The sequence below is a fragment of the Furipterus horrens genome, unplaced genomic scaffold, assembly GCF_987537825.1.
Source record: "Furipterus horrens unplaced genomic scaffold, mFurHor1.1.pri manual_scaffold_17, whole genome shotgun sequence".
NCBI classification, from domain to species: Eukaryota; Metazoa; Chordata; class Mammalia; order Chiroptera; family Furipteridae; genus Furipterus; species Furipterus horrens.
This window is the reverse complement of record NW_028327187.1, coordinates 6,671,668-6,694,809: the sequence shown is the minus strand read 5'-3', so window position 1 is coordinate 6,694,809 and position 23,142 is coordinate 6,671,668. Positions and strand designations below refer to the sequence as shown.

The window sequence follows — 23,142 nt, the reverse complement described above, 5'->3', positions numbered from 1 at the left end:
ATTACCCCTTTTATTTTCCTTGAAATCTTGATGTAGAGAAATACACAGCGCAGTGAAAAACTATAGAATTCTGTAAACAAACCGATATCACCCAATCCACATTTTGACTGACTTCAGTGAAATCTCTTTCATTTCTGTCTTTCTGAATAATAATGTTTCATCTTGTTACACTATGCTTATATAAAATGTCTTATGTGATATGGCCTTTTTATAATATCTTTTGCTACTGGAACCTTCTTTGACCTTTCCTTCACACACTTTTTTTCTTTTTCAGGACCATTGCATCATTCTTCACGCACAGTGGTAAGGCATTTGGGCAATGCTCCTCTGTATTGGACACTGCAAAGAATATCAATGTCCTTTATATGTAACTTACTTGATTTCACCTTGCATCCTTTATCTTTGTATCAGAAATAGTAGCCAATATTGAATATTTAATAGTTGAGGGACACAGAAAAATATAAACATCTGTTTTTCAGGACATTGCTTGTTTCAAATGGTCTACCTAAATTTTTAGATGTGCTCAAATTTTTGTTTGGAAAATATGGGCACCACAAGTACAAAGCATACACAAAAAATATCGTGCAGTAAATAATTAGATTAGCATAATTCAATGCCAGAGAGGAAATTTAGTTAAATCAGGGATTGATGGGTTCAAAGAAAAGAGACCAGGGTGGTCTGAAGCAACTAGAAGGGCTTCATAGTGAAGATAAGACTAAATGAGGCCTCTAAGGAGATGGGTCATATCTGCATATAGTAGTGATGGAAATGGAAGTGAAGGCCAACATCTGAGCAGATTAAGGGGTCCATTTATAAAATGTCAAATCATGCTTAGCAGCATCTTCCCATACCAACCAACTCCTTGGCACCTATACTAGATTCTGCAGTCAATTGTCAGAAGACCCTACCCAGATACTCAGGTTTCCCTCTTGCTCCCACATCCCATCTTGCCATCTTATTTCCTGGTCTCATCTTATTTTGGCTCCAGTTCTGTAAGCCAATCAGTTTAGTTGCCTGAGAGGGTAAAGAATTGCAATCAATGACTTGATATGACCTTAGCATCAAAAGTTTGACTAATTCAACTTTGTTTTTCTTCATCTCCAAATTGGTTTGGGGTTGTTACATACACATAACCTATAACGCACAATGTTGACATAAACCAACAAGTAGATCATCTGAAAATAGTAAATGAAAATAAGACAAATACATGAAGAAACCAAATAGGTAGAATTAAACAATTATACCATGTATAGACCTAGGCCCAGACACTGGCCAGTTTCATTTTTAGGCAGATAAAAGTATGTAAAAGTTATTACATTTGTTTGTTTGTTTTTAGTGACCTAGGAAGGCTTAGAGGACATAGAGTATCAAAAACTACTTGGATAGAATCTAGTGAGCTAGAGAAAAAGGCAAGGGAGTTGGCCAAGGCTTATGCACAGGAATAAGAAAATTTAGAGGGGTCTTAGAATAGCTAAGAAACAGGTTTCTTTTATTCTTATATATTGTTTTTTTGAATCTCCTAGTGCCTCTTAAAATCAGCATTTCCAAAGCCAAACAGCTGATAAAAAAATTCAGGAAACCATGAGAGCTATAAAAATAAGGCAGTACTGTTATTACTAGAATTATGATTACTTCTAGATATATAAACAGATAAATAAGTAGAATTGTTAAAGCAAATGTTACAATCCAGGGAAGGCATAGGGATGGCAAGTTAGCATCTTGAAGGTCTCCTATATATTTCAGGTGCATTGTTAGTTGCGCATATGTTACAGGCATTGTGAACATTCCTAGAAATGATTTACAAACATTATACACATTGTCTAGGAATTGTTTACAATTTCTAATTTAACATTCTGCCTGTAATATAAATACTAGTTAAGTACAAGGCCCTTGGCTGGTTTGGCTCAGTGGATTGAGCGTCAGCCTGCGAGCTAAGTGTTGCTGGTTCGATCTTCCAGTCAGGGCACATCAGAGAAGGAAAACTCTGACTCCAAAAAACCTCCGCTGCCTTGCGGCATACCTCTTCAGGGGAAAGGCTAAGGGAGTAAACCCCGACAGAAAATCCGGAGCCGGAGTCCCTAAGGCGGTTTGACGTTGTAGTCAACACCGGCAACTCCTGCGGCGCACCTGAAGCCAAGCTGTATTGACTCCGTCTTTCCCTTGGACCCTTCAGCTGCGAAGAGAGGGGGGGTCTGCTGCATGGGCAACAGCAGACCCTCCATATCACCCTGCCCAGGCTCTGTAGCTTCAGCTTCACTGGAGAGGACACTCCAGCGTCATCGCAAGATGTCGATTCAACACGGGAGGAGACAGATACCGTGTCACTCCCGAGTCGAACTGCACAGCCATTCTCGGCGGTGCAGATAGACTCTTAAGAAGCTACACCATCGTCTCTCGAGACGGACAGCTGCCGACGAGTTAAGTACAAGGAACTCAATCATACACTGGCATCAAGTCAGAAGGCAATATTTCTGCAGGTCTGTCATATAACCAGATGGTCAAATTGCATATTAAAAATGTAACATAACATAGTTAATGGTCAAATAACTATACTGTACTTTTTAAGATCCACATGCAGAAGACTATGTATGAATTGACTGAAGGAACCTAAGTGCTTTTAAAAGTAAGCTAACTACTTACTGAGTTGTACAACTTTAAGTTCAAACCTAATCTGTTTCTTTTAATTCAATTTTTCTTTTTTACTTCACTGTCTTTAAACAAGTTAACTGCTAATTTAATGTTTATTTTAAGAACATGTTATAATTTATGCATCCAAATTCATGCTGTCTTTTTCAAAGTAGTCCTCTTGGAAATAAATGTTTATATTTATATAAATAAGTATATATTACATAATTATTCTGATTATGCTATTTCTCAGAATATTTTTGAAATGCTACTTTTGAAACTGTCTTCAGAGCAAGTTTATGAACTGCACATTTTTGTATTTCAAAGGTAATGTATATAATATACATCAGCTATACAACACATTAGCTATATAATTTACATAAAGTAGATTAATCTGGTAAATCAAAATATGGTCCTATTACTACTAAAGCCCTTTTCTAAGCCACCCTCTGAGCATTTTGTCAGGCTAGATTTAAGAATATCTCTTTCCTCTTTACTCAACCCTTCCTCTCAGAAGACACAAGAGGTTGAAAAGTATGGGCCACCATTTGTTTCAAAAAGGTAAACTGAACTTACTCCAATACAATTTCTTAGAATATTACAGTTGGTCAGCCTAAGCAGCTAGACTGTAAGATTCATGATAGCAGGCAGTTTGTTTAACTGCTGTATCTCCAGTGCCTAGAACAGTGGCTGGCATGTTGTAGTTTCTCAATGAATATTTGTTGAATGAATGAATGAGTAAATGAATGAAATTCAAGAGTCTTTTATGAATTAAAAAAACATAGATGGACAAATGCAGAATACCAAAGTGATGGCTATATTGAAAGTAAGACCATGCTTCCATCTGACAATGAGACTAAGAGATCTCTGTTTGGCCATAGTTAACAAAGATCCTGGTGGTGGTTATAGTATGTCTTGGGCTTAGGAGCCAGTTAGGTTACTGTGACTTTAGAGGCTGATACCATGCTCCTTGTGAACCAGTTTACATGTACCATATGCCATTCACAGATCACATGCCTCTGGTACAGTTCAGGCGGATTACAAATTAATGTCAGGGGTTTTTATTTTCAAGAGTAGTTACTGAAACCTAATGATCTAAAGTGGCTAGGGCTAGGTCGCATAGCAAACAAATGAAGAGTGGAAGAGCTTGGCTGTGAAATAAAAGAAAAACAATGTGAGATCCCTCCACTACTATGGTATTTATCCTATTCCAAGCTAAAATATTATAGTCATACAATCTTCATTACTATTACTACCTTCCACATAAGCTGGAAAATCATGACCTAGTAGTAGTAGTAGTAGTAATAGTAGTGGCAGTAATAGCTGTATAGTCTTACTAGTAGTAGAACAAGCAGTAGAGGTAAAAGTACTTCTAGTAGTAATGTTAACAATATTATCTAATATTTGTTGAGTGATTAACACATGATATGCACTATGCAGACTCTTTATATGTGATATTTCTTTCAGTCCTCTTCAAAAATCTATTAAGTAAACAATGTTATTACCCCCATTTTACAGATGAAGAAACTGAGGCTCAGAGAGGTTAAGTCACTCAGCTAGTCAGGGGTCTAAGCCCTTACCTTCCTAACTCTGAAGCCGAAGCACTGAAGCACAAAAGAATGCTGCTTCCTCAGCATTATCCTCTATTATATGAGCCATTCTTCCCCTAGTCCATAATAAAGTTACAAGAAAAATCTGAGGAGCCACCGTAGTTCAAACCTTGAAGTGATTTGATTCTACTTTTAGCATTCAATAATAATGGCTGCAAAGCAACACAATCCTAGAGCCTGAACATCTGTTTTAAGACCTCAGTGAGTATGTTTTTTTGAAATATCCCCTTAGAAATGTTTTTTTGAACATTTGTTCAAACAAGTTGAGGTCTGGACACCCTCTGATGCCTTTCTCAATTGGTTTTGTGCCAAGTATGACATGATCCTTCTGCATGTGGTTTGAGTTAGGTGGAAGCATTATACATGCCTGGGACACTGGGCAAGCCCCCCAAAGCTGCCCCTAGACCCAGACAAGCAGACCCACTGAGAAAATGGCAGCACTGGGATGGTTGGGCTGGGACCACTGACTTTCTAGGTCACATCAGAATCTCCACTGAAGAGTCAGCCTTTGCCTGACAGTTAGGACATTTGTGTTCTTCTAACCTTTCCTGTGCCTTCTGCCTGGATATTTTCTAGTTTTGGAACAGGTTCCAGAGACATCCAATGGCCTTCTTTTGCCTTGCAGCTTAAGAGTTTTAGGATCTCTGAGCCTAAAAAAAAGTAGCCCGGGGCTGCTTTGTCCTTACTTTCCTGCTACAAGCCACCTGAACTCTACCTGCTGTACTATGAAATCATTAGGAAACTGATTAATGTCATTGGCAGGTGCCTCAGTGCACATAACTGGAAGGGACTACAATTCCAGACAGTTTTACAGCTTTGGCAGGATGGAAGTATACTCTGTGGATAGATTGAATGTCACCTCTTGGCCTGCATTTGTGGGAGATGGCTGCAGAGCCCATCAGCGAAGCTGCCACGTGGCCAAGTACATGTGAGTGATGGAAACATGACGGCAGTAAGAGGCCAGGGTTGGTAATGAGGGAGGAGACACTAAAACCTAAGGGGAATCCCTGAATCTCCAACATCTGTGAGATGGATCAGAGGAAGCTAGAGGGCAAAAAGCAACAGAAAAGCATATAAGGAGAGAAGCAAAGAAGATCAACTCTTATGTTGTGGCCAAGGGAAAATCTATAGATGTCAGGTGTGGTTTAACATTCAAATCAGGAGATAAAATGTACAATGGGAGTGTTTCAGCATTAGACAGACACACATCTAATTATGGGAGCATCTTTCCTTAGCCCAACATGAACTCCTGAAATTTCCACCTATTATTCCTGCAAACTGATACTATTTCATCTTCTCTTCTCTCATTGCAAAATGCACCTGCACCACTAAAAACTGAAACTACCATCTCCCCACAAACTAGTTCTAACACCACTGGTGGGAAAAGAAACTAAGCTAAAGGTTGTTTTAGATTTCTACCAACTGAAGTTGATATGGTTTAGAGGGAACAGACCAAATAAGAAGTTATTACAATATTTTAAATGAGAATTCATGGAGGCCCAAATTAGGGTGGTAACAGGGAGTATGGAAAGGAGTTGCTGGTCATGAGAAAGATTATGAAGAAATATCCACATGTCTTGGGAACTGACTGGATTTAGCAGGGCAATGGAAGAATCAGAAGTCGTCGTCGTCGTCATCGTTGGCAGCCGTCCGTCTCGAGAGACGATGGTGTAGCTTCTTAAGAGTCTATCTGCACCGCCGAGAATGGCTGTGCAGTCCGACTCGGGAGTGACATGGTATCTGTCTCCTCCCGTGTTGAATCGACATCTTGTGATGACGCTGAAGCTACAGAGCCTGGGCAGGGTAATATGGAGAGTCTGCTGTTGCCCATGCAGCAGACCCCCCCTCTCTTCGCAGCTGAAGGGTCTAAGGGAAAGACGGAGTCGATACAGCTTGGGTTCAGGTGCGCCGCAGGAGTTGCCGGTGTTGACTACAACGTCAAACCGCCTTAGGGACTCCGGCTCCGGATTTTCTGTCGGGGTTTACTCCCTTAGCCTTTCCCCTGAAGAGGTATGCCGCAAGGCAGCGGAGGTTTTTTGGAGTCAGAGTTTTCCTTCTCTGATGTACCCTGACTGGAAGATCGAACCAGCGACACTTAGCTCGCAGGCCGACGCTCAATCCACTGAGCTAAACCAGCCAGGGCAAAGAATCAGAAGTATTGCCAAGATTATTAGTCTTAGTGATTGGGAAAATAAAAATGATGGTGCCAGTAATAGAAACAGTAAATTCAGGAGAAGAAAAACTGTTAAACATAAATGAGTTTGAGGTGCCATATGGAGAGATAGAACAGACAATTTGAAATTCTAGTCTCATATTCTGGAAAAGTTCAAGATGGGGATAAAAATTCAGGCGGGCATCACTTGCCTGCTCTTTCACCAAAATCCAAACCCTCTGGCTCCCAATCTCTACAAGCTTTCTGCTGCTATTCTTTCCCATTCCCCAGGTTCTTCTGCCTCTTATTATCTCCAGAACCTTACAGTAGAGAAACCTAGTTGGCCTTTTTGTCTATTCCAAGCATTCACTGTAAATGTCCAGTTTTAGGAAAATTTTTATATCCCCAAATACATGTCATTTGTGATTAATAAGTGATCCAAGATTATATTTGTAGAAAATGTTAATTGTTTTAAAATTATTTATACCAACAAAAAATAATACAGTAGTCCCTCGCTATTATCGTGGTTCACTTATCACGGCCTCACTGTATCACGGGATTTTTAAAAATATTTTACTTAATTATTTATTGCAGATTTCTTTCTATATCGTAAGATTTTGCAGTACTGTATATGTATGTTGTTAAAGTTATGTAGGTTTAAGAGTGTAGAATAAATGTAAGGTTCCTACTTTGTGGGGGTGGTGGTGTCTGGAACATAATACCTGCGATAAGTGAGGAGATATTGTATAGATGAGAAGAATCTAGAAAGCAAAGATCAAGTGAGTGCTACAGAGTTATAGCAATCATATTTTCTGAAGCAGACATTGAGCACTTCTGATTTTTAAAAAATTGATTAAATGAGACAATTTAGGAGATGCAATTGAAATGGTAAAACACTTGCAATTACTGGGACATTTGGGTTCTTTCTAAGGACAACAGAAAAAATATATATCCTGGGAAATATGAGAAGTATGTAAAGTGGAACACTAATAACACAATGCATATTTAATTGTTTTTGTACTCTAAAATTGTTTTATTTTATATTCTATAACTTTCAGTTTGGTATGCCTCACAGTCTGTATTTGCTCCTTCTCTTGAGAACCTTGAGGACTCAAAAGTATTAAAGATCAGAGTGAGAAGTTACCTTGGAGATAAATTAATCCAACTACTTGTTTAATATAAAGAAACTGAGGGTCAGAACTAGGAAATTAGTTGCCCAGGGTTACACATCAAGTCAATGACAGAACTGAGACTAGAATCTGACTATTCTGACCCCCCAAACATCTTTTTTTCCCCCAAGCACCAAGCCTCAATTTGTGCAACAACCTTTACTCTCCTTCTTCTTTGCATACCATCCCCACTTTCTGCCTTTGGAATCCATGGAGAAATGGGGCCCACTGCTAAGAGGGCACAGTACAAAAGTTCAGAACCTCCTCAATGTCTACCACCTCAAATTTATTTGATATATACCTCCCCTCATCCAGACATCTTTCCCTCTTCTCAGCGTAAACACCCACAGTTCTGTTATAGATGTGTTAGGGCCAAATGTGATGTCAAGGGGAAACATAGGTGCAACTTGTACACCTGATATCCCCAGCATTATATTGTCAGATAGTTACAGGTTGAGAAATCTGAACATACCCACACTTCTGGAATTTGGGCATACTACCTGCTTTCCAAGCTTCTTCCAAAATTGTTGGAAGGGGCAAACCTCCTATTCAGGTGCAAAGATGCACTACTGGGAGAATATTCACTGATGGTTATACCTCATTCCTTGAGGTTTGTTCAATTCTTCCATACAGTTAAGCAGGATAACAATATTGCTTTGTATGTATCTTGCAAGAAGCGACTTGTCAAAATGAACACAACAGGGCTAGAACCCAGAATTTATACTTCACATGTCTGAGATGTTTTCTCTACTTCCTATTGTCTCCCAAGGCTATCAGGAAAACCAGCGGCCAAGAATGGAACATGGATGGCTCACATTCCCTCATCTATGACTTCGTTACATGGAACAAGTGCCTGTAATTCTATTAATCATGCATGACATTTTAGAAGTTCATCCTCTGAGATTATAAGCTTTTGAGCTTCTTGAAGAAGGGACTATAGATAGATTGGTCTGTCTATCCCCAGAGCTTAGGATGTGGCCGGTAAGTACATCACAAATACTCAAATAACTATATATGGAACTGAACTGAAAGAGTAAGTACAATAGATTAGAACTTAAAGGGAGGTCAGGACTGGAGTGTGGAGTGTTTTGAATGACACTCTTGGAATCTATAGTTTCAAACATAGTCTGGGACTATACATCTTTTAGTCTTGTACAAAACAGAACATTTTCAACATCAGGGTATAACTTTATGACAAGTAGGAATTTTGATAACTATCCTCCTTTCCTTCAGTGCCTATAAAAGAAGTATTCAGCCTTTCTTTAATATTTAAGGAACCTCTAGTCCCCAGACACTCACTCCAATATGTCGCAAGTAATTTGATTGAAGTATTGCATATACTTTGGGCCTGAGACCAAGTATGAGAAATTTCACCCCATCAGAAAAACCATTGAGGCAGCTTAAGGTAATGGAAACTGGTGCTTTGGACTAAATCTGTCTCTTCCCATCTCTGTTTTTTGAGCCTTCGAAGGAAAAAACAGAGAGTACATAGCATTAATACCTTGGAGTAAAAGAGGGAAGAAAGACAAAACAATGAGGATGTGGAGATATGTTCTAGTCTTTAATTCAGGAACCAACTGAGATACGTGCAAAAGTAACATACAAAAGAAAACTTTCAAAACACACATACCCCACAAGCCAGTATGTTCATTTGTTACTACCCAAGCTTAGAATATCTGCTTTTCACACTGAAATACAGGACTGTGGCTTTTATATTTTCAAAGATCATTTGCTTTCAATTAACGTCCACAGTATTAAGAAGTATGTATTTGTATTCTTGGGCTGCCATAGAAAATACTACAGACTGGGTCCTTAAACAAAACATTTCTTTTCACACACTTCTGAAGGCCAGATGCCCAAAACCAATGTGCCAGGGATGGATTCTAGTGAGACCTCTCTTTCTGGCCATCTTCCCAATATCTTCACGAAGCCTTTCCTGTGTGCTTGTGTGGAGTGAGAGAGAAATCTACAATGTCTCTTTTACTTCTTATGAGGTCACCAACCCTATCAGATTAGGAGGCATTTATGCCTCATTCAACCTTACTTACTGCCAGTTCCAGCCACTTTCAGCTCAAAGCTCTTTATTTTTTTCTTTCAATTTTTAATTGAATTTATGAGGGTGGCGTTGATTAAAAATATTATAGAAGTTTCAAGTGTACACTTCTATAATACATCATTTTTATATTGTATTATGTGTTCACCACCCAAAGTCAAGTCTCCTTCTATCACCACTTATGCCCTTTACCCTCTTCTACCTGTCCCCACCCCGCTTTCTCTCTGGTGATCACCATAGTGTTATCTGTGTCTACTACTTTTTTCTTTGCTTAATCCCTTCACCTATTACACCCAGCCACCCAACACCCCATCGCTCTGACAGCTGTCAGTCTGTTGTCTGTATCTGTGAATCTGTTTCTATTTTGTTCATCAGAATGCACATATGAGTGAAATCATATTGTATTTGTCTTTCTCTGACTGGCTTATTTCACTTAGTATAAAAATTTCCAGGTCCTGGAGTCTGCAAGATCCTTCCCCATGTGGGAAGGCCACCCTCCCCTCCACACCCCCACTCTTATTAGGGATTTCTGGACCCAAGGGTAGGTAGGTAGGACGATGACCATGTCCAGCTTGAAGCAGCTAGAGGAGCACGAGACCTTCACCCATTGTCCTTTATAAGATTATAAAGGGTCTTAAGTCTGAGAAGGGGGAATTGTTATTTTTTGTTGTTATAAAAAATTAATTAGTTAATTAAAAAAGAAGAATATAACAAAGGGTGAAGCCAAAGAACTTGTATGCACAACCCATGGATATGAACTAAGGGGGGTGGGATTGCTGTGGGATGGGGGGTACTGGGCAGAGGGGAGCAAAGGAAAAAAAGTGGAACTATTGTAACAACATAATCAATAAAAAATACCAAAAATATTTCCAGGTCCATCCATACTGTCTTGTTCCATGACTAGTTTTGTTTCAAGTCCAAATAATTAGCTACATCTGTGTACTAGTTCCAAGTCCTTGTTTATACACTCTAAATTCCCTATAGATTTTGACACATAGTAGGTATGCTACAAATGGGGACTGTCTCTAAAATATTTTTCTACTGACTAAGGCAAATGCTATAATACTTGTATGTATGATGAGTTCCATGAGTTTGGAGAGAGCCTCGTGTTCTGGAATAATGAAGAAAGGCTTCCTGATAGAGGCTGAAATTGAATCTTGTCCTGCAAATGAATAAGATTTATATTTATTGATAGAAGAATAAAATGGCTTTTCAGATTTTGGGCACAGCATTAGCAAAAGTGCAGAGACAGGATAAGAAAAACATCTACTTTTAAGGAACATATTCTATATGCTGTTAAAAAGACTCATTATTGGGATAGCTTGGGTGACTTGAAAACTGTGTAAATATTAACACAGTCCAGAGTTGAGTATGGTTACATGGAGGAAGTCTACCCAGTTTGGAAGATATTGACTGAGTCAATAACAAGGATTGACCAAAGCCTTATCCTAAAAGTAGTTAAGCATTGATACTCTGATTTAAGTATTTCTTATGATATTGAGAAAGTCTCAAGTTCTTTTGTGGGCCCAGGTAGAGGTATATATATATGGGAGAATTTTCTCACTGAAGTTCAGAGAGATAAAGCAACTACCGCAGTATTACCAAGTATGCGGCCAGGACTCAAATTCAGGTCTGTCTAGATTTTAAAAGATCATGTTATTTAAATAATACTGTACTTTACCTAAATAAGAGAATTCTAAAAATGGAATGGGCTTCTTTGTAAGGTAGCGACTACTTTGAACTTTGAGTGTACAGAGACAAGCTGAATCACTCTCAGAAAAAGATTGTACAGAGGTGATTCAAACATTGGTGGGGATGGGGGTAAGGAATGAGGTGTACTTGCTGCTTAACTATTAAAGATCCCTTTCAATGTGGAGAATCTCTGATTCAATCTAAATGTTATAATGGCACTTTTTACTGTTATACTTTCAGAGTAGATGCCCAAACACACACACACACACACACACACACACACACACACATGCACACACACTAAACAATGAATGACTTTTCTTCCCCAGCAAAATGTCCTTCCTTATCCTTCCTTGGAACTTATATTTCAGCTTTCTAATATTCTCAATCATTATCACCTAAAGTTTGTTGATGGGAAAATATCGGTTTTTAGAAGGCTTCTTTTACTCTGAAATAAACCATTGGGCCTTCTATTCAGAAATGTTGATCCTGCAGAGTCTTCCAGATAAAACTCAGGTTGTCATAGTTACAGCAATGTAAAATGGGTGTCTTGTGAGTACCATTGAAGTGTACAAAATAGCTGAAGCTATCACTGCAGTGATTTAGAAACATCTTAGAAGAAAACTGGCCTCTGTTGCTTGAAATCAAACCAAATTTATCAAGGGTGTCACTGTACAATTTTGGAAACTATTAAATCTTACAATGTTGTTCCTTTTACCTAATACTATTAGTGTGTTCCACTGAGCAATGTCAAAGAAAAATGCACGTTATATCACATGGTAAACATTATACTTTGGTTATCAAAATATATGTTAGGAAATATCTTTGATGATAGAGCCTCTGATTTCCTCTACTATTTCACAACCTGGCTGGAGAATAGACTGCCATTTCATAGCTATAATGATCAAACAAATTTTAATAAAATGGATTTTTCTGCCTTAGACAGCTAGACAGAGGAAAACAGCTTGAATCAGGCCTGAACAGTTGTCAAGTACAACATCTTGCTTCATCTCTCTTCTCTCCACTCTAATTGAGAATATGGCTGGGATCAAATCTTTTAGTTCAGACAGCAAGAGGAGAATTTGGAATTTTTTAATGACAACAGGTTTAAGTTTGCTTAGCATAGCTTAATTGTATTATTCTATTAAGATATTCTCCATATTTTTTTTGGGTTATTTCCTTTGCTTTTGAGCGAGTCATAGAAAGTTCTCCCCTTCCCTTTGTCACCCTATCCTTTATCTCTCTCTCCCCTTCCTTCCCCTCCCCTCTTCCTTTCTCTTTTCTTCTCTCTTTGTCTTTCCCCTCTCTCCTCCCCCACTCTTCCCCCCAACTAAAATAATGAGAATAACCCACTATTCAGGTAAACCAACTAAACTTCCTAAATTTCCTTTATAATTATGATAGATGTGACATATCTCTCCCTTACTTGAAAATAAATTCATAAAAGACCAACCACGATTTGACAACTTGAGAGTCACCAGCTAATAATGGGCCTTAAAATAATAATATTAAAAAATAAATAAATAAAATAAGCCTGTGCCATGTATTTTCACCTGCACGACATTTCTACCAACTTCATCCTCTTGTAATAAAGCCAAGGATATAACACAACCTTCATATCTAAAGCCTTGAAAAACATCTGGGGTCACAAATCACCATTGGGCCATAAATTAAAGGCAAGTTAGGGTTATGAGTTACAGCCCTGTGGTGAAGGCCTCTGAATCGGCAAAACAAAATGAGTTGTCCACAGTCAACAGTCTTTTCCCAGAACTGAACTTGACTGAAAACCTTCCAGAACAGATTTTGAGCAGATTTCTTTGAGGAGTCAGTCTTAAGATTTCCCAAAGGGCTATTACTAAGTCTAAAAGAGTGAATGCAGTTCTATCTCTGTCCGGCTGCAATTCCTGTACTGGATATCATCTTAATATTAGGAAAAGAATGAACATGACTTTTACAGCCTGTTTTGAATCTTAATGGTTCTGAGTTTATGTAGCATGAAATTCTACCTAGCAAGGCTCTCAAAACCAAAAGGAATAAGGTAACGGCTTTGGGCATCTATTAGGGGGTCATATCCAATGTGTGACTGAATTTTTCCAATTACTATGTATATTGTGTTAGGAAGAGAAGAATGAGCCATAAAAGAATAAAGTATTTTTATCTATGATTTCATACACTTAACTTTACCAAGGGGTGAAAAGGTTAGCTGAGATGAGACCTAAGCCCTGAGCTCCCATTTACAGTACTTATTATCAGTAGAAATGCTGGACACTAAATAACAATAACAACATACTTCTACTGATCTCTAACTCTGTATCTGCACTCTTCTCAATGGATACAGGAAAACAAAATACATTCATGTGTCCTCAATGTATCCTTACAATCTGTAGACTCTCTCTGGAAACTCCAGTTCATGCTTCCTTATCATTGTATTTACAGGAAAATAAAAATTTTTATTGTCAGAATTTTTGTCAAGATGACAGAGTAGGCAAACATTGTGTGCATCTCCTCCCACGATCATATCAAAATTAAAACTAAACTACAGAACTATCATTGAGAACCTCTGAACTCTAGCTGAAGAGAAGTCCTATAACTAAGAATGTACAGAAAAGGCCCCTTCAAAACTGGTAGGAGGAGTGGAAATGTGGACTGGCCGCATTTTACATTAAAGGTGTGGTGGTTAAGAAATGAGAGGGAGCTCTGGCTGGTGTGGCTCAGTGGCTTGAGTGCTGACCTGCAGACCAAGGCGTCGCCGGTTCGATTCCCAGTAAGGGCACATGACTGGGTTGCGGGCCATGTCCCTAGTTTGGGACACATGAGAGGCAACCACACAGTGATGTTTCTCTCACTTTCTTTCTTCCTCCCTTCCCTTCCCTCTAAAAATTAACAAATAAAATATTTCTTAAAAAAGAAACAAGAAGGATATCTCAACTATGGAGTTCACCCCTGAGAAGTGAGGCGTTCCAGCCCCACACTGGGATCCCCAGCACAGGACTCCAGAATCAGGAAAATAAGTCCCCATAAATTATGTCTGTAAAAATTAGTGGAGATTCCATCTAAATGAGATAGAGGGCTGCTAAAGTTCCAGGCACTCCTCTTAAAGGACTTATTCATGCATTTACTTGCAGACAGACTAACTCCCGCTGAGCCCCAGCACTGGGGCAGCAGCTTGAAACCACGAGGTGAATACAGGAAGGAACTGAATTGACTGGATTCAGGACAAGGGCTGGAGAAGTTATGTCCCAGCAGGCACCATGGTTCCTTTGTCGAGCCCTCACCCTCACCCAGCCTGCAGGTACAGGTGGACACCAAGTCTAAGTCTCCATCAGCCTGGCTAATGCTGATTGCTCCCACCCTGGTAATTCCCTGAGATCTCACCCCACCCAACTTGTGGGTCCAACCAAGATGCTTCCAGAAGCTCTTCCATAAACTGACCTGTCTTGGCTCATGCTGTGGATTTCCTAAGATCTCTCAAAGATTCACAAACCCTAAATAAGTAGCATCTGGTCTCAATGAGTTCTATAACTTGCTAAGCAGCCCAAGCCCAGAACTGGTGGCAGCCAGCCTTGGTTCACAACTTAGCCTCTCCTGGTGCCTCCAAGATCAGCACAAGTAGCAGCCATCAGCAGATCACTTTGTAGGTTTTATCAGGTGGCCCTCAGCTGAGCACACACAGCATATGACCTTGGCTTGCACCAGACCTTCTCCCAAAAGGTCTCAGAACCAACATACCTGGTAACAAACTTCAGACCACACCAAAACACCACCCAAACTCCTCCATAAATGACACACCCAAATGGCCAGCTGAGCACTGCTAAAGCAAATCCTGCTCCAAGGGTGTTAGTCACTACACAACAGGTCTGGCACTGTAGTAAAGGCCATTCCTCACAGAAATCAGCCTGAGGGTCAATCCCTCCCATTGAGGTGCCAACATCAATTAAGGCTCAATTACCACAAAAAGGCATATGTGACCTACACAAGGGCCATTCCTGGAGAACCTAGCTCAGATGAACAGGGAGACTACTGCTGGGCCCCAAAGGACACCTACTACATAAGGCCACTCTACTAAAATTGTGGGGTGTAACAGATCTAACTAAAACATAGAAACAAACACAGGGAGACCGCCAAAATGAGGAGGCAAAGAAACATGGCCCATATGAAAGAACAGAACAAAACCCCACAAAAAACCTGAAGAAAATGGAGATGAGCAACGTACCAGATGCAGAGTTCAAAACACTAGTTATAATGATACTTAACTAATTTAAGGAAAGAGTAGATGGGCTCAGTGATAACTTTAAAAAATAACAAGAAACACAGAAATGGAAATAGGAAACATAAAAAACAATCATGCAGAAATGAAGAATACAATGACAAACATGAAAAATAAATTAGAGAAAATCAACACTTGACTAGATGAAATAGGATCAAATCAATAAATTGGAAGATAAAGTAGTAAAAAATACCTAATCAAAACAGCAAAAATAAAAAAGCAATTAAAAAATGAGGATAGTCTTCTGGCCAAGATGGAGGCATAGACAGACATGCTGCATATCCTCCACAACTAAGAAGGACTACAACTACCTCAAAACTAGAAACAACCAGAAGTTCCAGAAAATCAAACTACATGGAGGTCCAGCAAACAAAGATATAAAGAAAAAATACTCATCCAGACATGTAGGGGGGCGGAGCTGGGGCGGAGAGGATATGGTGTGGTGGTGGCAGCAGCGGCAGCAGTGGCAGGCCAGTGAAAAAAGCAGTAATACATTTTTAAAAGTCAGGAGGGACACCTGGGGAGTGTTCCCGGCACCAGACCAGACTGCACAGCTCACGGTCCCAGCGCTGGGGAAAATCAAGCCTCATTGCTTCTGACTGCAAACCACTGGGGTTTGGGGTAGAGGAATAAACTGCTGGTCTCTCAGCAGAGTCCGCTTGTTTAAGGGCCCCCCACGATCCTAGGACGTCCACAGACCCACGCACTCTGGGAACGAAGACCAGGGCAACAGGTAGAGAGACGCCAGTCCCATATGGAAGTGGGAGAAGTGCCTGGAAAAGGGACAAGTGCCCAGCAAGCGGCATTGTTACCTCTCAGACCCCTCCCCTGCACACAGTGCCACAACGTGGTGAAACAGGTTACCCTGTACTGATGAATACCTAAGGCTCTGCCCCTTACAATATAACAGGAGCAACAGCTCTACATAAGACACAAAAGCAAACACAGGAGTCTGTCAAGATGAGGAGACAGAGAAGTATGGCCCAAAAGAGGAAATATATCAAGGTTCCAGTGGGAGAACTAAGCGACAAGGAGATAGTCAACCTAACAAACAGATGTAGAGTTCAAAACACTGGTGATAAAGATGCTCACGGGCTTGACAGATAGGCTTGAGTACGGCAAATGCATAAGGGAAGAAGTGAAGGCTATGCTAAATGAAACGAAGGAAAATCCACACAAAACCAGTGGTGAACAGAAGGAAACGGGTTCAAATCAATGATTTGGAATATAAGGAAGAAAAAAACAGCCAACCAGTACAGAATGAGGAAACAAGAATTGAGAAAAATGAGGAGAGGCTTCGGAATCTCTGGGACAACTCTAAATGTGCCAACATCCAAACCATAGGGGAGTCAGAAGAAGAGGAAGAGCATGAAATTGAAAGCTTATGTGAGAAAAAATGAAAGAAGACTCCCAAAATTTGGTGAAGGAAATAGACATACAAGTCCAGGAAGCACAGAGAGTCCCAAACAAGCTAGACCCAAAGAGGACCACACCAAGACACGTCATAATTAAAATGCCAAAGGTGAAAGATAAAGAGAGAATCTTAAAAGTAGTAAGAGAAGAGCAGAGAGTTACCTACAAAGGGGTGCCTATAAGACTATCAGCTGATTTCTCAAAAGGAATTTTGCAGGCAAAAAGGGGCTGGCAAGAAGCATTCAAGGTAATGAAAAGCAAGAACTTACAACCAAGATTACTCTAGCCCACAAAGCTGTCATTTAGAAAGGAAGGGCAGATAAAATGCTTCCCAGACAAGGTAAAGCTAAAGGAGTTCATCACCACCAAGCTATTATTATGTGAAATGTTAAAGGGAGTTTTATTTTAGAAAAAGAATATCAAAATTATGAACGTTAAAATGACAACAAGATCACAATTATCAGCAACAGAACCAAAAAAATAAAAACAAAACAAACTAAGCAAACAACCAGAATAGGAATTGAATCATAGGTATGGGGATCATTTGGAGGGTTATCAGCTGGGAGAGGAGAGGGGGGAACATAGGGAAATGGTGCAGAGATTAAGAAGCATAATTGATTGGTACAAAATAGGGGGAAATTAAGAATAATATAGGAAAGGGTGAAGCTAAAGAACTTATATGCACGACCCATGGACATGAACTAAGGGGGTGGATTGCTGGAGGGAGAAGAGGTACTTGGCAGAGGGGAGCAGAGGGAAAATAAATTAGGACAACTGTAACAACATAATCAATAAAATAAACTTAAAAAAAATAGGATAGTTAAGGAGCCTCTGTGACAATATCAAGCATAACAACATTCACATCATAGGGGTACCAGAAGGAGAAGAGAGTGAGCAAGGGATTGAGAACCTATTTGAAGAAATAATGACTGAAAACTTCCCTAACTTGGTAAAGGAAAAGGTCACACAAAGTCCAGGAAGTACAGAGTCCCAAACAAGATGAACCCAATGAGGCCCACACCAAAACACATCATAATTAAAACACCAACGGTTAAAGACAAGGAGAGAATCTTAAAAGCAGCAAGATAAAAGTTAGTTATATATATGTAGTTGTATTTGTCTGCCTATTTCCTCATTCATAAAAGAAAAATAATATCACATTTACATTCTACCTTACATATTTTAAGCTGACATAGTTTCTGGAATGTGGTAGAGTATAAGTAAATACCTACATGCACAAATGTTTTCACAAGCAAATAATGTAATTAGATAAAAGTGGTAGAGGGGGTTCCAAGATGGCTGCAGACTAACTGGAAGCTCTGTCCACTTGCTCCCAGACTCAGACTGGATTTGCAGGTAAACTACAGAGTATTTGTCTTTAAAAGGCAGTTGATGTGTAGCTGATCTGGACATATATCAACAGGAGCACAGGAAGACAGGAGGAGACAAGGACAGGGTGGGCGCCCTCACACAGGTGCAGCAACTAGGAAACCGTGGGATAATGTAGCAGGGGACCTCCCTCCCCCTTGGAGGGTGGGGTCTCAGCCCCTGGTAGGAGTCCCCATGCCAGAGCAACAGGGGGTGGGAAGGGGAGCTTGCGTGGCATTGGGGGGTGGGAAGCAGAGGGGATTCCATCCACCTAGGAGACTCAGAGGGCACCATCCCAGGGAGGGGGAGAGCCCATTGCTACAACGCTAGCTTGGGAAGTTTGCCCCATCTGTGACTGCTGGGGGTGGGGCACGCGGCAGGCAGTTCAGGGTCACAGGAGGGCCTCCCTCTGTACATCCAGCAGTGAATTTGAAGGGCCCTCTGTTCTCTGCAAGGACTTTGGGCAGGGAGCCAGTCGGAGTCTGGTGGTAAGGCTTGAAGAAGGGGACTGCTGTCGTCCAATCGAGCGTGTGGGTGGTGACCCTCCTCCGACGTGCTGAGAAGAAGGGTCTGCCCCCAGCCAAAGAGATACAGTGGTGCAGGGCTGGAATCTGGCCCCACTCTGCTCAGACAGCAGGGTGAGTGGGACATTTGGACCATTCTGAGACCAGGTGGAGCTGGGGGTTTCGGTCCTGCCCTGCTGTCACTGAACATGCAAAGAGATTTTCTTTCTTTTTTTTTTTCTTATCCCCTCCTGCTTGGGTGGTGGTAGGAGGTGCCAGCGAGACATGCAGAGCTGGGTTTTTGCGACTGTATCGCCCAGGTGGGCTTCTACCTGGGAGTCACATGGGCAGGGGCTGACCCTGCAGCCGTAAGGGAAGCAGAGCGCTCTCCCCAGGAAGCTCAGCCCCTGCAGCCACGAGAAGAAGAGGAAGTGCCCACCCCTGTCTCCTACAGAGGGAGGGCACCACAGCCGAGTCTGTTTGAGTCACCACTGCCAGGTCCTGGTTACTCCTACTGCGTGCATTTCTGTGGGGAAGGGAGAGCAACTCAGAGCAGGGGCATTCGAAGGGTGAGACCCAAGGCAGACCCAGCCACTGGGACACAGAGAGCTCAGCCACTGACCTATCAGAAACTCCATCTTGAAAAATTTGCTGAGGGCTGGGCAGGGACAGCATCTGACACTGGCTTGTAACAAAGAACCTCCTGGGAGGCCTGAGACTGGCACAACAAGCAGCCAGCTTCGGACATTGTCGGAGTAGGATTCCAGGAGCTCCACATTATTGTACCAGGCACAACAAAATGCTGAGGCATATCACACTGTTTTCTTTTTTTAAATCTTTTCTTTATTTTCTCTTTTCTACTTCATTTGTTGTTCTTTCCTTCTCTTTTCTTGATTTCATACCTCTTATTCTCTTTCCTATTCTCACTCTATTTTTAATTATTTTTCTTCCCATTTATCCTTTCCTATTCTTTATTTTAGTTCATTTTTATATTTTTCTCTTTCTATATTTTTATTATTTTTACTATAGTTTTTCGTTGTTTTCTCTTCCTTCTTACCCTTCATATTGTTTTTCCCTCTTTCTTTTTTCCTTCTCTAATTCTTTTTGTTTCTTGTCTTTCATTATTCTTTTTTCTTCTATCTTTATCTTATTATTTTGTTTGTTTTTTGTTTTTTTGCCTGTTTCTTTTATGATTCTTTTTGTTGTGGTGGTGATTTTTGTTGTTGGTGTGTTTCTTTTTTGTTGAGTTGTTTTTACTCCTGTTTTGTTGTCTTGTTTTGTTTGGTAAGCACTTGTACAATAATTTGCATGATGTGGAAAATAATAATTAAAAAAGCAAGTTGGTAGAGCTATAATTATTTGTATGGACTGACTTAATTTGGAGTTAGATTGCCTAGATTTGTCTTGGTTCAACCACTTGTGATCAGGTGTTGTTGTTTTTTTTTTTTTAAACTACTTTTTTTATCTCTAAAGTAAAGATAATAATTGTACCTGCTTCTTAGAGTTGTGTTAAAGGTTAAATGAGTAAATTCATGCCAAATGCTTAAAATATTACCTGGCATGTGGTAGATATTCAACAAGTATTATCAATGTTTTTCCACTTATTGGTAACATGATTGTGCCAGTGACTGTCAAGTTATCTATCCAGTAAAGACATCAGCTGTCCACATCTGATAGTTGCCCAAACCCTAAAAGGTAAAACCCAGCATGCTCAGAGATAGACTTGCCTCTAAATTCTACCCAAAATGTCATATTTATGTCCAACTCTTGAGAACTTTTCAAACACTGAAGGTATGTCATCTGGTCCTCAAGATTTTGTACATTTTCATTTATTTGGAGACTTCGTGAATTTGCTCCAGTAACCAGGGACAGTTCCAAGTTTTATATATTTCTAATGTAAGATCCAACTCCCCCCAAGTAGGTGTGATATGAGGGGTTCCCCAAAACCTGTTTTCCAATAAATCCCTGTGGATCTTCTCTGTTCCACTGCCCTTCTGCCTGAAGATCAGAGCTCCACTGAATCAACAAGAGATCCAAAGAACAAAATACTGGGGAGAGTTCTTTATGTTTATCACCTCTCAGAGTTACATAAAGGGTAAATGAACTCCCTTGAGCCAGTTCATATTGATTATATCCTATTATAGTTTCCCAAGTTCTGTTCAAAGGCTAATATAGAGAACTTAACTTGCAAGGGAAATCCAGAAGGGTGGAGCTGTATGCTGAAAGTAAATGTGTTTGATTTTTAGACATCTGGATTTGTAGTGTAGGTGGAACCATCAGTCCTTATCAACCCTAAATTCACAGACTACCCGGTATGAAAGCTATTCACTGTCTCTCAAAACAACATATTTGAGGACTTCTGATCGCTGTGAGCATGAGAATTTCAGAAAGGCAATTTGCATGGAGGGTTAACTTTGAAAGGAGGAAAAATATTTGAGTCCTTTTTTAAATTCTGGGAGAATGAACCTAGAAAGGGAGAGGATAAGAGTTTATCCAATGGCTTCCTCCCAAAAAAACTGATCCAAAGATGAGAATTCACTACATTGGATTAACTCTGATTGTCTCGTCTGTATTCCAGCCACTCATGTGCCAGCAGATAGAATAGTGGTATTTTGGTTTCCAGCAGTCTGTTATGATGGATTTATGCTTACACTAAATTCTAAGTATATCTTTAGCATGTGTTTTCCTCTACCTTCTTCTGATGCACTTATTTCTAATGTTACTTTTGAAATGACATACTTCAGTTCCTTCTGCAGATTACACACAATTCCTAATAACTAATTCTAACTTTCTCATCTGGTTCCAAGAATAAGCCAGTGCCCAGCAGAGAGCTGATGTTGCTCTTGGAAGACTGTACTCTCCTAAAAGAGAAGTGTGGCACAAGCCTCCAATTCATCAGACCAATGGGCTTCTCTGTGCATAGTTAATAGGCCTAGATAGAAGACGTGGTTTCTGGAAGCCCAAAACTTCTCAACCAGATGCTCAGTTCAGAGTTATTCCTTTTGACCTCCTACACTCCAATGAGATTAAAATGTCCAACTATGTAACTCTTTCCAAGTTTGCTTATGGTCAGTATAGTGCTATCAAATGGACCATTTGAATTTAACATTTTAGTTGGTTGTCTCTAGCAAGGAAAGAGTTGATTCAGTCCTATAAACAGTCAAGTCCATTTTTCAAGTCAATATAAAAGAGTTAAGTCAATTTGATCAAGAAAACATTCTGCCAGTCAATTCAATCAAGCAATTATACTTCAGTCAAATAGATAATTCAGTCTAAAAACAGGCCAGTCCTACCTCACAACTGATTAATTCAGCATAACTGTTTGTTAGTTCTGTCAATTAGTCAATTCATTTGGCCTATCAAAAAAAAAAACAGATTTGAATATTTCTGATCGCTGTGAGCATGTGGACTGTGAGTGGTGAGCCTTTTCAGATAAAATACAGCTAAAAGTTTATGGAGTAAGTGGAAAAAGAATATGTGTTCTGAAAAGAGGAAAAGAATGCCCAAAAGGACCTTAGCAGAGTTACAAAGTATTCTTAAAATAGATAATGATATTTTAATGAAATATATTCAAGAGATAAAAACTATGTTGGTCCCCAAACATTCTGAAGAGAAAATCCTGTGAGTGGTGAAAGATGAAAAAGATGATATGAAAATGGAGACTGATATTAAGAGAAACCAAAAAGGGTCTTTTAGACCAGCATTGTCAGTACCTCCCATATGGATGAACCAGAGGCAAGGAAAAGGCTAAAGGCGAAGCGAGAGAAAGGGAAGGGGGAAAGCAAAGCAAAAGCAGTGAAGGCGGCTAAGGGTTTGGCCTAGTAGACTTCTAAAAATATGAAAAATGCCACATGGGAGAGATCTTTGATTAAAATGTGTACACTGATTTCAGTTTCCACCAAATGAAAAGTTCATTTCCGTATTTTAACTGGGTCTTTTTCTTCCATTCGAACCCAACGTAATTCCTCAAATTTGTTTTGGGAGCTTGAATAAAATATTTTCTTCGATGAATGAAAGCTACACTGATATTTTAATGGGATGTTGTATAATATGCACAGATTATCAACACCAAAATTGTATCAAGTATTAATGTGGTTATGGTTGCTTTTGGTATTAGTAAAGATAAATGATATTATATTATACTAACTCAGATTTAAAGAAAATAATTATATATTGTTATTTTAAAACATAATGCCAATGGATTTTAAAAGCTATACTTGTTTGGGGTTTTGATGTTGTATAATTTACAATAAAAGGCATTTTTTTAGATCTTGAAAAAAATAGATTTTA

General features: G+C 39.7%; 1 pseudogene; it reads left to right on the top strand.

Annotated features, from left to right (window-relative positions):
• The first annotated feature begins 5,117 nt into the window (after positions 1-5,117).
• Positions 5,118-22,674, top strand: LOC149990419 (protein LLP homolog pseudogene; annotated as a pseudogene).
• The last annotated feature ends 468 nt before the right edge of the window (positions 22,675-23,142 follow it).